Source organism: Salvelinus namaycush, chromosome 3 (genome assembly GCF_016432855.1).
Source record: "Salvelinus namaycush isolate Seneca chromosome 3, SaNama_1.0, whole genome shotgun sequence".
NCBI lineage: Eukaryota > Metazoa > Chordata > Actinopteri > Salmoniformes > Salmonidae > Salvelinus > Salvelinus namaycush.
This window is the reverse complement of record NC_052309.1, coordinates 11,633,567-11,652,257: the sequence shown is the minus strand read 5'-3', so window position 1 is coordinate 11,652,257 and position 18,691 is coordinate 11,633,567.

Below are 18,691 nucleotides of genomic sequence, written 5' to 3'. Positions count from 1 at the left end.
ACCATCCTACTCCAGTGAATTTCATAAAAATAAAAATAGTGAAACATTAAAAAAGTTATCCTTTTTAGATTAAACTATACTAAATATATTCACGTCACCACATAACTAATGAAAACACACTGGTTTGCAATGAAGGTCTACAGTAGCCTTAACAGCATCCTCTAAGGTAGCACTATGGTATAGCCAGAGGACAGATATTTTCCGTCTTCCTCTGGGTACAGACCTCAATACAAAAACCAAGTAGGCTCATCGTTCTCATCCCTTCCATAGACACAGTAATTACAACAACTTCAGGAGGACGACTGCAGTGCATAAAATGTTGTGAGTAGTTGACTCAAAAAGAGAGGAAGACAATAGTTGAACAGTTGTGAACACATTTTTTTTCTTTAAGCAGCAGAGAGAGAGAGACAGAGTGAGTAGAGAGTGATTTCCTCAGCGAAAACAATGTACTCAGCAAATGTCAATTTGGCTTTTTACCACATTACCGTACGACAGACTACGTATTCACCCTGCACACCCTAATTGACAAATAAACAAACCAAAACAAAGGCAAAGTCTTCTCATGCTTTGTTGATTTCAAAAAGCTTTCGACTCAATTTGGCATGAGGGACTGCTATACAAATTGATGGAAAGCGGTGTTGGGGGAAAACAAACGACATTATAAAATCCATGAACACAAACAACAAGTGTGCAGTTAAAATTGGAAAAAACACACCCATTTATTTCCACAGGGATGCAGCTTAAGCCCCACCCTCTTCAACATACATGTATATATATATATTTTTTTTTAAATAACTTTTTCAAACGGTACATTTATATTTTCCAACAGGGCTATACATTTGGGTGAGTTTTTTTTCTCTCGCCTGAGTAGCCTCTAGTGTTCAGCAAAATAACAACACAATGTCAAATACAGATAGCCTAGTCAAATAATTAACATCCAATCTCATTAACCATTACTCTCTTGCGGGAAAAATAAGGATGACTTTCGAGTAGTAAGACATGTATAAAAACAACAGATACCATTAATAAGAAGGGGCTAGAAGCGTCTTATATGATGAGCTACCAAGTGGCTAGGACAGGCAAGCCCCATACTATTGTGGAGGACTTAATTATTCCTCCTGCCGCGGATATGGCTGGGACAATGCTGGGGTAAAAAGCCAAAAAAACTATACAGACAATGCCTTCATCAAACAACACTGTTTCACGACGCATCAGTGACATGGTGGGAGATGTTTTGAAACAGTTACTGCTTTGCATACAAGCCAGTGAATTATATGCGTTACAGCTGGATGAGTCAACAGACATGGCGGGCCTGGCACAGCTCCTGGTATATGTCCATTACGTTTATGGGGGGTCAATTAAGGAAGACTTCTTCTTCTGAAAACCAGAACAACATGAGAGGATATTTTTAAAGTCCTGGACAGCTTTGTGACATCAAATGGACTTTGGTGGTCAAGATATGTTGGTATCTGTATTGATGGCGCGAAAGCCATGACAGGAAGACATAGTGGAGTGGTAACGTGCGTGCAAGCAGTTGCTCCCGACACCATTTGGGTACACTGCAGCATCCACCGAAAGGCTCTTGCTGCCTGACAGGTTGAAAGATGTTTTGGACACTACAGTGAAAATGGTTAACTTTGTTAAAGCAAGGCCCCTGAACTCTCGTGTATTTTCTGCATTATGCAATGATATGGGCAGCAACCATGTAACGCTTTTACAACATACAGAAGTGAGCTGGTTATCAAGGGGCAAAGTATTGACATGTTGTTTTATAATTGAGAGACGAGCTTAAAGTTTTCTTTACTGACCATCATTTTCACTTGTCTGACCGCTTGCATGATGAGGAGTTTCTCACACGACTGGCCTATCTGGGTGATGTTTTTTCTTGCCTGAATGATCTGAATCTAGGATTACAGGGACTCTCCGCGACTATATTCAATGTGCGGGACAAAATTGAGGCTATGATTTAGAAGTTGGAGCTCTTTTCTGTCTTCATTAACAAAGACAACACACAGGTCTTTCCATCATTGTATGATTTTTAGTGTGTAAATCAACTCAAGCTTACGGACAATGTCAAATGTGATACAGCGAAGCACCTGAGTGAGCTGGGTGCGCAATTACGCAGGTACTTTCCTAAAACGGACGACACAAACAACTGGATTCGTTATCCCTTTCATACCCTGCCTCCAGTCCACTTAGCGATATCTGAACAAGAGAGCCTCATTGAAATATCAACAAGCGGTTCTGTGAAAATTGAATTTAATCAGAAGTCACTGCTAGATTTTGGATAGGGCTGCGCTCAGAGTTTCTTGTCTTGGCAAATCGCACTGTTAAGACACTGATGCCCTTTTCAACCACGTACCTATGTGATAGCATGAAAACTAAAAACAGGCACAGACTATGTGTGGAAAATGATTTAAGACTGAGACTCTCTCCAATACAACCCAACATTGCAGATTAATGTGCATCCTTTCAAGCATACCCTTCTCATTAACCTGTGGTGAGTTTTCACAATTTTTGATGAACAAATAAGGTTTTATATGTAAGATGGCTAAATAAAGAGCAAAATGATTGATTATTATTATTAAATTATTATTTGTGCCCTGGTCCGACAAAAACTCACACTCATTCTTATGTTTAATAAATGTATCGTATAGTGTGTGTGTGGCAGGCTTACAATGATGGCAAAAAACAACATTTGAGAGTGCGCTGACCCTGTTGCTAGAGGGGATACGCAGCTGGAGGTTGAATGTTTGAAGGGGTACGGGACTATAAAAAGTTTGGGAACCACTGCCCTAGAGCACACAAAAAACCTATGCATACCTCGGCCTGAACATCAGCACCACAGGTAACTTCCACAAAGTTGTGAACGATCTGAGAGACAAGGCAAGAAGGGCCTTCTATGCCATCAAAAGGAACATAAAATTTGACATACCAATTAGGATCTGTCTAAAAATACTGAATAAGTTATAAACAAAATGGGACAAACACCAAATTGAGACTCTGCATGCAGAATTCTGCAAAAATATTGTCCTTGTACAATGTAAAACACCAAATAATGCATGCAGAGCAGAATTAGGACGATACCCGCTAATTATCAAAATCCAGAAAAAAGCCGTTAAATTCTACAACCACCTAAAAGGAAGCGATTCTCAAATCTTCCATATCAAAGCCATCACCTACAGAGAGATGAACCTGGAGAAGAGCCCCCTAAGGAAGCTGGTCTTGGAGCTCTGTTCACAAACACAAACAGACCCCACAGAGCCCCAAGACAGCAACACAATTAGACCCAACCAAATCATGAGAAAATAAAAAGATTAATACTTCACACATTGGAAAGAAGAAACAAAAAAACAAAGCAAACTAGAATGCTATTTGGCCCTAAACAGAGAGTACCCAAAATTAAGGAAATCTTTGACTATGTACAGACTCAGTGAGCATAGCTTTGCCATTGGGAAAGGCAGCCGAAGGCAGACCTGGCTCTCAAGAGAAGACAGGCTATGTGCACACTGCCCACAAAATGAGGTGGAAACTGAGCTGCACTTCCTAACCTTCTGCCAAATGTATGACCATATTAGAGACACATATTTCCCTCAGATTACACAGACCCACAAAGAATTCAAAAACAAATCCAATTTTGATAAACTCCCATATCTATTGGGTGAAATACCACAGTGTGCAATCACAGCAGCAAGATTTCTGACCTATTGCCACAAGAAAAGGGCAACCAGTGAACAACAAACACCATTGTAAACACAATCTATAATTATGTTTATTTATTTTCCCTTTTGTACTTTAACTATTTGCACATCGTTACAGCACTGTATATTGACATAATACTACATTTGAAATGTCTTTATTCTTTTGGAACTTTTGTGAGTGTAATGTTTACTGGTAATTATTATTATTTTTTTCTCTTTTGTTTATTATCTATTTAACTTGCTTTGGCAATGCCAACATAGGTTTCCCATGCCAACAAAGCCCCTTAAATAGAAATTGTATTGAGAGAGAGAGATTTTGTTGTAATTTTTTCTTCTTAGTTTACCTTTCACTTACTTAGCTAATTCCGCTAATTTAGCCTACTCAACAACCTGACTCAAACAGAGTTGAATGCTATTTAGGTTAGCTAGCTAGCTAATGCTATCCAACACTGCAACTCTTCCAAGTCAAGGTAAGCTTTCAGTTGTATTAATTTATTGCCGCCGCTATAACTGCTAAACTGCTTTCTGTACACTGTACTGCATAATTGCACACATGGATTGGATTGTGGGTTTACTAACGTGTTAGTTCTAGTTTGTTGACTATGGCGTTAGCTAATATGGTGAAAATGTTGTAGGCTGTGTCAAGGTTAGCGGTAATGGTATGAAGGTTTGGCTTAAAGAGGTTTTTGCGCCTGGTCACAAACAGCTATTGTGTTGTACACTGAAGTCCACAAACGAAGGGAAAAGGTAAGATGAGGAGAGCTCGTAGATATGAGAAGGAATTATACAACGAGCAAAGGGATGATACTGTATGTGTCTACTATGAAAGTCAACTACACTGAGTAGTTGACTTTCGTGGCAGAACAACCTCCCCCTTCAAAAGAGCCTTAATTCGCCGGGGTATGGACTCTACAAGGTTTCGAAAGCGTTCCACAGGGATCCTAGCCGATGTTGACCCCAGTGCTTCCCACAGTTGTGTCAAGTTGGCTGGATGTCCTTTGGGTGGTGGACTATTCTTGATACACACGGGAAACTGTTGAGCGTGAAAAACCCAGCAGCGTTGCAGTTCTCTACACAAACCAGTGCGCCTGGCACCTACTACCATACCCCGTTCAAAGGCACTTAAATCTTTTGTCTTGCCCATTCACCCTCTGAATGGCACACATACACAATCCATGTCTCAATTGTCTCAAGGCTTAAAAATCCTTATTTAACCTGTCTCCTCCCCTTCATCTACACTGATTGAAGTTGATTTTAACAAGTGAAATTAATAAGGGATCATAGCTTTCATCTGGATTCACCTGGTCAGTCTATGTCATGGAAAGAGCAGGTGTTCTTAATGTTTTGTACACTCAGGGTATTTGCATGGGTGATCAGGGGTGTATTCATTCCAATGATTCTGTTGCAAAACGTTTCTTAAACGGAAGCGAACTGAATGAAATGGGGATGGACCTAGCTGAATTTGTCCTATATAAACTCTTGTTTTGCAACTGTTGGACTAATGATTACACCACAGATCAGCTGGATGCAGGCAAGAGTGTGCAAGACGATATTGAATGTGTCACTGTCTGTCACCTTGATTACTCCAATTTGTCTCTCGACTTGTGCACCTATGTTATAAACTTTCATTTGTAGGCTAGGTTTTTAGCAACCTGGTGGGTATAGGTAAAATGCTTGTATCATGTAGTAGTCTAAACCTATCAATGTTACATTGAGCTGTTACGTTGAACTGGGTGAATGGAATATGAATGACAGTCATCCAATATGCTGTAATATATGCTCATTAAAAAAAGTGTTAAATCTTAATGTTAATGCTGATGAGAATTAACAGCAGATGCTGTGTGGTGGGTGTTTCAGGGGAAAGGGGTGCATTTGACCTCCATCATCTAGGACGTGACAATGGTTAATAAAATCTCCCAATTTCGGCCCATTTTTTTGCACAGTTTTGCAGGCCTTCTCATACAGCTGCAACTGTATATGCATTCGTAAATCAAGACTTTTCTTGAGTTGGGCTCTGGGATGGTGCAACTGTTGAGAATGTGAGCCTATGGTTGTGTGGGGGAGAGGGGTTCAGTGTGTTTGAGTCTGTGTGAGTGTGTGGGTGTGTGTGTGTATCCCACAACAGTTGCGAGGGAGTTAAAGATGTTAGGGACAATATAGGATGATTCACAATAATTGTTTGCTAATATAATAATTGCTTGCAATAATATAATTTTGGTGATGGCGAGACTGGTGAGAGGTAAAATCCTTTGCATAAATTGCCTACATTACTACAAATATTAATAGCTAATTATGGAAAATAAGAAACAAGATTTAAAAATATATACATATATTTTTTGATGGCTATATATATAATACAAATCGAGGTGAGGGCGATGGAAATGCATTTGGCAGTTGATCTACTTCTGTTCTGTAAATGGCAACGTGTGCTCTTTTCGAAGGATGGATCCCAGTCTCTTCAGGGCTATGGGATCCGGGGGGTCGGGGGTGGTCTGCCAGGCATTGGGATGACAACCCAACTCGGTATGAGGAGGGCTTTTAGCGGATGGAATAGTGGGGACCAATTGGAGGTTTACTTAGTAGCAATGCAAATATCATGGTACAGCTACATAGACACTCAATCATCATGTTACTTTTTAATGGTACATTTACAAACATATTTTGATAAATAGAATTGAAAGGTGTTTCATTATGGTAAATGGTGAAATAAGTATAGCCAGTTATAATTGTAATGGCTTAGCAGATAATAAGAAAAAACTATCAGTATTTACCTGGCTAAAAGAGAAGGAATATAATATCTATTGTTTACAGGAAACTCAGTCAACAATTTTAGATTAAGTTTTGTGGAAAAAGGACTGGAGGCGAAATATATTTCTCCCATGGGCAAAGATATTCAAAAGGGGTGATGGTATTAATTAACAGTAATTTTGATCCAAATGTGCAAATTGTCCAAACAGATCATCAAGGTAGATGGATTATTTTAAATATGTTATTGGACAAGAAACAGATATGACTTATTAACCTTTACGGTCCAAATAATGATGATCCAAGCTTCTTTGAAAATATATATAAGAATTTATCAACTCTACAAGCAACACTAGACTCTATTATTATGGTGGGAGATTTTAATACGGTCTTAAATACCTCTATGGACCGGAAAGGAAATCACACTACAAACTATCACCCTCAGACACTTTAAGGAAATCATGAATGTCATGGATATATTGGAATTAGTGGATATATGGAGGCTTAAATACCCTGACCTAGTGAGATATACATGGCGGAGGCTTAATCAAGCTAGTCGTCTTGACTACTTTCTTATGTCATTCTCTCTGGCACCAAAAGTTTAAAAAGTGTTGATTGGGGACAGAATGCGGTCGGATCATCACATAATTGGTATATATATTACTCTTACAGAATTTCCACGTGGGCGAGGATATTGGAAATTGAATCAAAGCCTATTAGATGATAAATTGTTTAGAACTAGGGCAGAAGAATTTATAACTGACTTTTTCAGACATAACATAGTTACAGCAGATCCCCTTATGGTATGGGACACTTTTAAATGTGCCTTTATAGGCCATGCAATTCAATACTCATCTATAAAACAAAAGCAATTTAGATCAAAAGAGTCCATATTGACAAAGGAAAATTGAAGGACAAACAGTACAGTTAGATAGCAATAAAAACGGTACCATAGAGGTACAGAATAAGTTAGAGGAAAAACAAAAAGAAATGGAGGAACTTATTCAAGAAAGATCCCAGTGTAATATATTATAAAAATGAAGCAAACTGGATGGAATATGGGGAAAAATGCACCAAATTCTTTTTCAATCTTCAACATAGAAATGCAACCAACATTTTTTTATTGAAACTTGTTACAAATGATGGAGTCACGCATGATTCACCGAATGATATTTTGAAAGAGGAAGTGAAGTACTTTAAGAATATGTTTTCATTTCAGGTCTCCTCCATCTCCACTAACCGAAGCTAATTGTATGGATTTTTTTCCTAATAATAATGTCAAATTAACATCTGTACAGAAAGACTCATGTGAAGGCCAAATTACAGAGGAGGAACTTCTTGATGCAATTAAAGCCTTTAAGGCTTGGAAAACTCCAGGGCTGGATGGCATACCAGTGGAAGTATACCAAACTTTTTTTGATATACTCAGAGGACCATTATTAGCATGTTTTAACCATTACTATATAAATGGTAGATTATTGGACATGCAGCAAGAAGGTCTGATATTGTCACATTCTGACCATAGTTCTTTTGTATTTTCTTTGTTTTAGTGTGGTCAGGGCGTGAGTTGGGTGGGTTATCTATGTTTTGTGTTTCTATGTTGGGTTTGTCGTTTGGCCTGATATGGTTCTCAATCAGAGGCAGGTGTTTGTCATTGTCTCTGATTGGGAACCATATTTAGGTAGCCTGTTTTGTCTTTTGGTTTGTGGGTGTTTGTCTTCCGTGTCAGTGTTTGTCGCCACACGGTACTGTTTCGTTTGTTCACTTTGTTTATTGTTTTGTTCCAGTGTTCAGTTTTGTTTATTAAAAAGACATGAACACTTACCACGCCGCACCTTGGTCCGGTCCTTCTTCCACCACAGACGATCGTTACAGATATCATTATTACTGAAACAGGCCCCAGTGGTATATATAAAGATCCAGTCCATTAAAAAAAATTACACTTCAGTGTTGTGATGCAAAAATCTTAGCTAAATGCTTGGCGCATAGAATTAAAAAAGTATTGTCAGATATTATTAATCCTAATCAGACAGGTTTTTTACATGGACGATACATTGGAGATAATATAGGAGAAGTACTGGAAACAATAGAATACTATGAAATATCGGGGACACCAGGCCTGGTTTTCATAGCTGATTTTGAAAAGGCTTTTGATAAAGTACGACTGGAGTTTATATATAAATGCTTAGAATATTTCAATTTTGGGGAATCTCTTATAAAATGGGTTAAAGTTATGTATAGTAACCCTAGGTGTAAAATAGTAAATAATGGCTACATCTCAGAAAGTTTTAAACTATCTAGAGGAGTAAAACAAGGTTGTCCACTATTGGCATATCTGTTTATTATTGCTATCGAAATGTTAGCTGTTAAAATTAGATCCAACAATATTATTAAGGGATTAGAAATCCGTGGCTTAAAAACTAAGCTGTCATTGTACGCTGATGATTCATGTTTTCTTTTAAAACCACAATTAGAATCCCTCCACGACTTCATAGAGCGATCTAGATACTTTTGCTATCCTCTCTGGATTAAAGTGTACTATATTACGTATTGGATTACAATTTTTTTTATAATTTTCATTTTTGTGTAGTTTATCAATAAAATGGTCTGACGGAGATGTGGACATACTCGGTATACAAATCCCAAAAGAAAGAAATGATCTCACTCCAATACATTTTTATATAAAGTTAGCAAAAATAGATAAGATCTTGCTACCATGTAAAGGAAAATACCTGTCTATTTGTGGAAAAATCACCCTGATTAACTCTTTAGTCATATCACCGTTTACCTATTTGCTTATGGTTTTGCCTACACCTAGTGACCTGCTTTTTAAATTATATGAACAAAAAATATTCCATTTTATTTGGAATGGCAAGCCAGACAAAATTAAAAGGGCCTATTTATATAATGAATATGAATTCGGAGGGAAGAAATTATTAAATATTAAAGCATTAGACCTCTCACTGAAGGCATCAGTCATATACTTAAATCCAAACTGGTTCTCTAGTAAATTGGTAGGAATGTCTCACCCCATGTTCAAGAATGGCCTTTTTCCCTTTTATTCAGATTACACCTGCTCACTTTCAGTTGTTTGAAAAGGAAATAATCTCCAAAATATCGTTATTTTTTAAACAAGCCCTAGAAAGTTGGTTGCAATTTCAGTTTAATCCACCTGAAAAGACAGAACAAATAATACAACAAATATTGTGGTTAAACTCAAATATACTAATTGATTAAAAAAAAACTTTTTTTTCGATGAAATGTTTAAGAAAGGTCTAATTTTAGTGAATGATGTCATAAATAGGACTGGTGGAGTTATGTCACACATGCAGCTAACACAGACATATGGAAATGTCTGCTCCACCCAAAATTACAACCAATTAATTGCAGCATTACCACGAAAATGGAAGAGGCAAGTAGAAGGGGAAAAAAGTAAGGAACTTGTATGTTGGCCCTGCATTAAAGAATATAAATGGTTAAAGAAAAGTGTGATAAATAAAAACATATACCAATTTCTTTTAAGGACCAAAAAATGGACATCTGTCACATATAAATTGCAAAATAGTTGGGAAGATATTTTCAATGTGCTCATTCCATGGCACATGATTTATGAATTGACACGCAAAACAACGCCGGATTCAAAATGTCTAATTTTTCAATTTAAATTACTATACAAAATTCTTGCAACCAATAGAGTGTTAAATATATGGGGGATACAATCTTCCCAGCTCTGCAGATTTTGCTGTGAGGAGGCAGAGTCATTAGATCATTTATTTTGGTATTGTCCATATCTAGCTCGTTTTTGGTCACAGGTCCAGGAATGGCTGAAGAATTGCAACATTTGCCTAGAACTAACGCTGCAGATAGCAATACTGGGGGATTTGAAAAGCCATAGTCAATCAATCAATAATATAATAATTATTTTAGCAAAAATGTTTATCTTAAATTTACAATCTGTAGAAGCTATGAGAATAGAAAGGTTCAGTTCTTTTGTGAAGCATCACAGCACAGTTGAAAAATATATGACAAATATAAATTCTAAATGGATGGTGTTAAGAGATAGATGGGAGGGGTTGAATGGAGATGAAGGGTGGGACTAATAACAAGATAACCAATGTAAAACATACGGGGTCTGTAAAATGTATATAGGTTCAGAAAGTTTGTGAAATAGCACAGTTACAAATAGAAATCAAACTGAATGGACATCAGAAATAGAGGAAGGACTAAAAACAAACAAAATGTAAAATAGATTGTGTCTGTAAATGTGTATAATATGAATAAACTGAAGGTAGAAGCCTAAGTGTTATTGTTTATTTGTTTACTCCAATTGGGGTAGGATGGTAGGGTTTGCGGGGAATAATAAAGGTATAATCTAAAACAAAGTATGTATATCTATATAAGTATGTGTATGTATATATGTGTATATGTATGAATGTTTATGTATGCATATGTATGGGTATGTACACGTATGTATATGGATATATATATTTACCCCAAAAATATATGGGGGATTGGAAATGATGCAGACAATTACATTGATGGAAGCAACAATTTTTCCGCAATATTAAGCTGATCCACCCCTAAATAAAAATTAAAAAAATAAAAACCCATCAGATGCCTGTTTGTGTAGCAGACCATGAACTGAGCACACAATACAGTCCCATATGTAGAAACCCTCTGTGTCTAAAGTACTAAAGGAAAGAGATATTTCAGCTTGACTTCAAATAGCCTCAGATAAAGAAGCTGTAGTGCTTCAATAACGATCCCAATTCAATACATCTTAATTGTGTGACACACACACACACACACACACACACACACACACACACACACACACACACACACACACACACACACACACACACACACACACACACACACACACACACACACACACAGAGGCACACATAAATAGAACGCACACTTGTTTATTTCTATTCTGTCCAGACTGTGTATGATTACAGGTTGCAGAGTCAATATTTAGATTTTGCGGAGAACAGCTCAGCCTGTTTATTTTCCTCTCGCTACTGTGTGTGTGTGTGTGTGTCTGTGTCTGTGTGTGTGTGTCTGTCTGTGTCTGTGTGTGTGTGTGTGTTTGTGTGTGTGTGTGTGTGTCTGTGTGTGCCTTTGTGCGCGTGTGTGTGTGTGTGCCTCTGTGCGTGTGTGTGTGTGTTTCTGTGTGTGTGTGCCTCTGTGCGTGTGTGTGTGTCTGTGTCTCTGTGTGTGTGTGTGGGTCTACTCACTCAGCGCTGCGGACAAGGCCGTCATTGTAAATAAGAATGTATTCTTAACTGACTTGACTAGTTAAATAAAGGTTAAATTAAGAAAAACATGTACAAGGTAGGATGCAATGTCATGTCAATGGTCTCACAATTCACACACTGCACTATAAACTGTTGTGGTTTAATTTAGATAACCTTGTAAATGTATTATAATGGTTATCCTTTTATGAGATGGGAGGTTACTTTTAGCCTAATTCCGCCACAGGTAATTTTCATGTAAAAGGACCCATGAGCACCAACATGTGAAGTTTAAAGGAGCATGTCAAATTTGGTGTCAAATGAAAGCCTATATTATTGATATATACATTTTCAACCATTTTCCATCCTAAAAATGTGGAAGAAGCAAAGTCTTTGATTTCTGATCAAACAGATGGAAAATGGTTCTTAGAAAACAGTTTTGTGAGCCAATGCTAACTAGTGCAATGACTGGAAGTCTATGGGTATCTGCTAGCATGCTGCTAGCATAACAACTACCTCTAACTTCCATTATACTGGATGCAGAGACATAAAAATGGCATCCATGAGTTCATCTGACCCTGGGGAAGTAGATTGTGTGCATCATTGCCAAAATCCTGAAGAATCAATTTAACCACACAGACACGTTGTTTGCACAAACCCTCCAGAGGGTTTAGGGCAGAGGGATCATCAACTAGATTTAGCCGTGGGATGATTTTTTCTTGAGCGGATGGTCGGGAGCCGGAACATATTTACAAATTTGTAGACATCAAATTGATCACAAGAAGCCTAAACAGATATAACATTTGACTAAAACATAATAATTTCAAACCGTCATTGCATTTGTATACGATCACGTCCATTTATTATGCGTGGGAATACTTGGGAGCTGATTTCCTGGTGTTTTTACAGTGTTTTATCTACAACAATGAAAAAAAAGGTTTTGTTTACTTGCTCAGAAAACTTGGGAGGTCAAATAAAACCACTGCGTGCCGCCAGTTGGGGAACCGTGGTTTAGGGTTTAGTGTTGGTACTCAGAGGTGGGCTCGTGTCTAAGAGTAAACACTCCAAACAGGCCAGTGTCTGACATACAGACTGCTACAAACATATAGAAGAAGGAAGGAAGGAAGGAAGGAAGGAAGGAAGGAAGGAAGGAAGGAAGGAAGGAAGGAAGGAAGGAAGGAAGGAAGGAAGGAAGGAAGGAAGGAAGGAAGGAAGGAAGGAAGGGAGGGAGGGAGGGAGGGAGGGAGAGAGGGAGGGAGGGAGGGAGGGAGGGAGGGGCCACATCCAGATTTACGTCTGTAGATTAGGAATCTTTAACACAATTGTTGTAAGCATTGTGAGAGGATTCCTTTGAATCAGATTCACAGAAAATCAGACTACAGGATTTGTAGAATGTGTCTTCTATCTATGACCTTACCTTATCTCCTTGTGTCCTTTTTATACTGTACTTCTGTAACCTGGTAGCTGAACCTCATGTACTGTAGGGTCAGAGTCATGCTGCTAGGCTGAGTGCGGATGTGTGTATGTAGCCTACTGTATGGTAACTACAGAATGATAGACTGTTGGATAAAACTCCATTTGGTGAAGACGTGAATATCCTGGCTTGGATTCATAACAGTCTGGCCCCCTTTCACCCATGTTTACTTAGTCACAGGAGTTGTTAACCTGCATGGCCCCTGTATGAAGAGTTACAGCTTTAAAGGGATAGTTCACCCAAATTACAAAATTACATATTCAAATCAAAATCAAATCAAATGTATTTATATAGCCCTTCTTACATCAGCTGATATCTCAAAGTTCTGTACAGAAACCCAGCCTAAAACCCCAAACAGCAAGCAATGCAGGTGTAGAAGCACGGTGGCTAGGAAAAACTCCCTAGAAAGGCCAAAACCTAGGAAGAAACCTAGAGAGGAACCAGGCTATGAGGGGTGGCCAGTCCTCTTCTGGCTGTGCCGGGTGGAGATTATAACAGAACATGGCCAAGATGTTCAAATGTTCATAAATGACCAGCATGGTCAAATAATAATAATCACAGTAGTTGTCGAGGGTGCAGCAAGTCAACACCTCAGGAGTAAATGTCAGTTGGCTTTTCATAGCCGATCATTCAGTTAGAGACAGCAGGTGCGGTAGAGATAGAGTCCAAAACAGCAGGTCCGGGACAAGGTAGCACGTCCGGTGAACAGGTCAGGGTTCCATAGCCGCAGGCAGAACAGTTGAAACTGGAGCAGCAGCACGACCAGGTGGACTGGGGACAGCAAGGAGTCATCAGGACAGGTAGTCCTGAGGCATGGTCCTAGGGCTTAGGTCCTCAGAGAAAGAGAGAGAGAAAGAGAGAGAAGGAGAAAGAGGGAGAGAGAATTAGAGGGCGCAAACTCCCCCCCCCCCCCCCCCCCCCCCCCATGCTGCTGCTACTCTCTGTTATTATCTATGCATAGCCACTTTAATAACTCTACCTACATGTACATAATTACCTCAATTACCTCGACACCGGTGCCCCCCTCACATTGACACATTCACTCTGTACCGGTACCCCCTGTATATAGCCCCGCTATTATTATTTACTGCTACTCTTTAAATATTTGTTATTCTTATCTCTTACTTTTCTAGGGATTTTTTAAAAACTGCATTGTAGGTTAAAGGCTTGTAAGTAAGCATTTCACTGAAGGTGAAATTGTTGTATTCGGCGCATGTGACAAATACAATTTGATTTGATTTAATCTATAAGTGACTTTGTTGAGCTTCACAATCAATTTTCTATACTTTTGGATGATTTTGACATGATGCGTGAAAACGCTAATATCGGTCCAGTGACTTGAATGGGATTTGTGCCACAAATGCAAACAATGCCAGTGAAACTAAACCAAAGCATGGATCAAATCAAATCAAATTGTATTTGTCACATGCGTCGAATACAACAGGTGCAGACCTTACAGTGAAATGCTTACTTACAATGCAGTTAAAAAAAAAATACCAATGTGTACTTTTGTAATTTGGGTGAACTATCCCTTTAAGGGGTACAGCTGTGTTTTTTCCAGTTGGCTGTCTTGCATGTCTTTGTCGTTCTTTTCAGAGTATCTAGATGGGCTCTCCCTCCATTTTCCCATAGCTGTGGGGATATATGTTACATCTCACTTGGCTCACGTTGGCTGCTGATTTAAATTGAATCAATGGTGTTTTATATTCCAGTAAAAACAGTAAAATGACAGATTTAGGTCATGCCCCCAGGGGGGTGAAACAATGGAGGTACAGGGAGAGCATGGAAGGAATGAAAATGTTGAGGACTTTTGAGACTGTGGAAATGTTTGACTTTTCTCTCCATCATTTTATTCCACTGCTACTCTAAGGAGCCGGACAAGGGTTGTCTACATCTCTGTAGGAATTCCTGTTTTATTATTGAGGTTTAACTGCTCTGGGGAATGTACACGAATGTGTACAATACATCTACAAACTGTGCCACACAACATAAAAAAAGCGCGGCATACTATTCTGTTTGAAACTTTGTGAAAGTATCTAAAGTGAAGGAGCTTATTACCAATTATTATCAAACAAGCATGAGTTTTCAACAACACAGATAGCCCTTTTAATTTGCATATCATGTAGCTGCCTACAATAGCTCCCCATGTCTACAGTACATGTGGTAGAGACATAGCCGTATACACTGGTTCCCATAGCAGGCAAAGCTATGGCATCATTACAACCAGTTTACAACCAGAACTGATAACCGTGAGAACCTCTATCAAGTCCATGTTCATTCTGTTCATTCCAAATGGCACCCTATTCCCTTCATAGTGCACTACTTTTGAGCAGGGTCCGTAGGGAATAGGGTGCCATTTGGGACACATCATGTTCATTCTGATACTGTTTACCTCTAGCGCCGTCCCCTTTAGAACTACTGTAGTGTTGGTGCATGCTGCCGGTAGTGGAGCTTACTGAGTCTGCGTGACCCATCACAACCCCATTCCCCTCCCTGGCTGCACCCCTCCCTCGGCGGGGGAACAATAAGTCATTCAGACACGGCTCAGCTTTGTCACTGGTGATTGGCAGGAAGGTGGCTAGGGCCCTGGCTGCGTGGGAACATCCTGGCCCAAATGATTACCGGGTCCACAAGACAATGGATCCCCTCATTTATGACTGTCCAGAAAAGAAAGCTCTAAACACAAACAAAACAGGGCTGTCGGCGCTACTATCTGCTGGTAGAGAGAGGTGAACACGTTGGTTCTCACAGAGCGACCCAGACCCATCTTCATGTTACACAGCATTACAGTGTCAGGGTTGGCTCACCATGCGTTGGGTTCAGACCCTATGTTGTGTTCAGTCAGTGGAGATGCTCTGCTTTGTGCTCTGCTTGTAATTGTGAACACTATAGCCTACTGTAGCTGTCCCAACATGGTATGTTCTCCATGCACAATGAAAATCAAGCACACTTGGTCATTCCCCTCACCTCTCATTCACGCAAGAGTCTGTACTTAGGGCTGTTTCACCCACTATGTGAGGGGACTGGTCCGGCCAATGATCTCATCTTTCCTGTAACTGGGTAATGTGGCCCCTCTCCTATCATAGTGAGAGTAAGCAGTGCAGGATGATCTGCAGAGGGGGTAGGTAGTCATGTTTAAAAACACAACGTAAACCCAATGTAGTCACAGACCAGACCACCCTGACTGCCGGGCCCAGAGCTAAACACAAATCCAGGTTCTCTCTCTCTCTAACCCTCCAACCTGCCTGCCTCCACCTCTGATTCTCTCTCTCTCTCTAACCCTCCAACCTGCCTGCCTCCACCTCTGATTCTCACTCTCTCTCTAACCCTCCAACCTGCCTGCCTCCACCTCTGATTCTCACTCTCTCTCTAACCCTCCAACCTGCCTGCCTCCACCTCTGATTCTCTCTCTCTCTCTCTCTAACCCTCCAACCTGCCTGCCTCCACCTCTGATTCTCACTCTCTCTCTAACCCTCCAACCTGCTTGCCTCCACCTCTGATTCTCTCTCTCTCGAACCCTTCAACCTGCATGCCTCCACCTCTGATTCTCACTCTCTCTCTAACCCTTCAACCTGCCTGCCTCCACCTCTGATTCTCTCTCTCTCTAACCCTCCAACCTGCCTGCATCCACCTCTGATTCTCTCTCTCGCTAACCCTCCAACCTGCCTGCCACCACCTATGATACTCTGTTCCTGGAGAGCTAATTCCTGTAGGTTTTCACTCCAACCATGTTCCTGGAGAGCTACTTCCTGTAGATTTTTGCTCCAACCCTGTTCCTGGAAAGCTACTTCCTGTAGGTTTTTGCTCCAACCCTGTTCCTGGAAAGCTATTTCCTGTAGTTTTTTTGCTCCAACCCTGTTCCCGGAGAGCTACTTGCTGTAGGTTTTCGCTCCAACCCCGGTTGTAACTAACCTGCTTCAGACCCCCCCGGCCATGTACAGTGCCAGTCAAAAGTTTGCACACCTACTCATTCAAGGGTTTTTCTTTATTTTTACTATTTTCGAGGTTGTAGAATAATATTGAAGACATCAACTATGAAATAACACATATGGAATCATGTAGTAACCAAAAAAGTATTAAACAAATCAAAATATATTTTAGATTTTAGATTCTTCAAATTAGCCACCCTTTGTCTTGAAGACAGCTTTGCACACTCTTGGCATTCTCTCAATCAGCTTCACCTGGAATCCTTTTCCAAGAGTCTTGTTAGAGTTCCCAGATATGCTGAGCACTTGTTGGCTGCTTTTCCTTCACTCTGCGGTCCAACTCATCCCGAACCATCTCAGTTGGGTTGAGGTCGGTTGATTGTGGAGGCCAGGTCATCTGATGCAGCACTCCATCACTCTCCTTCTTGGTCAAATAGCCCTTACACAGCCTGGGGGTGTGTTGGATCATTGTCCTGTTGAAAACAAATGATAGTCCCAGTAAGCGCAAACCAGATGGGATGGCGTATCGCTGCAGAATGCTATGGTAGCCATGCTGGTTAAGTGTGCCTTGAATTCTAAATAAATCACTGACTGTGTCACCAGCAAAGCACCCCCACACCATCACAACTCCTCCTCCATGCTTCACGGTGGGACCCACACATGCGAAGATCATCCCGTTCACCTACTCTGTGTCTCACAAAGGCACGGCGGTTGGAACCAAAAATCTCAAATTTGGACTCATCAGACAAAAGGACAGATTTCCACCGGTCTAATGTCCATTGCTCGTTTTTCTTGGCCCAAGCAAGTGTCTTCTTCTTATTGGTGTCCTTAAGTACTGGTTTCTTTGCAGCAATTCGACAATGAAGGCCTGATTCACGCAGTCTCTTCTGAACAGTTTATGTTGAGATGTGCCTCTTACTTGAACTCTGTGAAGCATTTATTTGTGCTGCAATTTCTGAGGCTGGTAACTATAATGAACAGAGGTAACTCTGGTTCTTCCTTTCCTGTTTAGGTCCTCATGAGAGCCAGTTTCATCATAGCACTTGACGGTTTTTGCGACTGCACTTGAAGAAACTTTCAAAGTTCTTGAAATGTTCTGTATCGACTGGCCTTCATGACTTAAAGTAATGATGGACTGTCGTTTCTCTTTGCTTATTTGAGCTGTTTTTTCCATAATATGGACTTCGTCTTTTACCAAATAGAGCTGTCTTCTGTATACCAACCCTACCTTGTCACAACAGAACTGATTGGCTCAAACGCGTTAAGAAGGAAAGAAATTTCACAAATTAACTTTTAACAAGGCACACCTGTTAATTGAAATGCATTCCAGGTGACTACCTCATGGCACTGGTTGAGAGAATGCCAAGAGTGTGCAAAGCTGTCATCAAGGCAAAGGGTGGCTACTTTGAAGAATCTGAAATATTAAATATATTTTGATTTGTTGAACACTTTTTTGGTTACTACATGATTCCATATGTGTTGTTTCATAGTTTTGATGTCTTCACTATTATTTTACAATGCAAAAAATAAAGAAAAACCCTTGAATAAGTAGGTGTCCAAACTTTTGACTGGTACTGTATGTATCTAGGTAGAGACCTACATGGG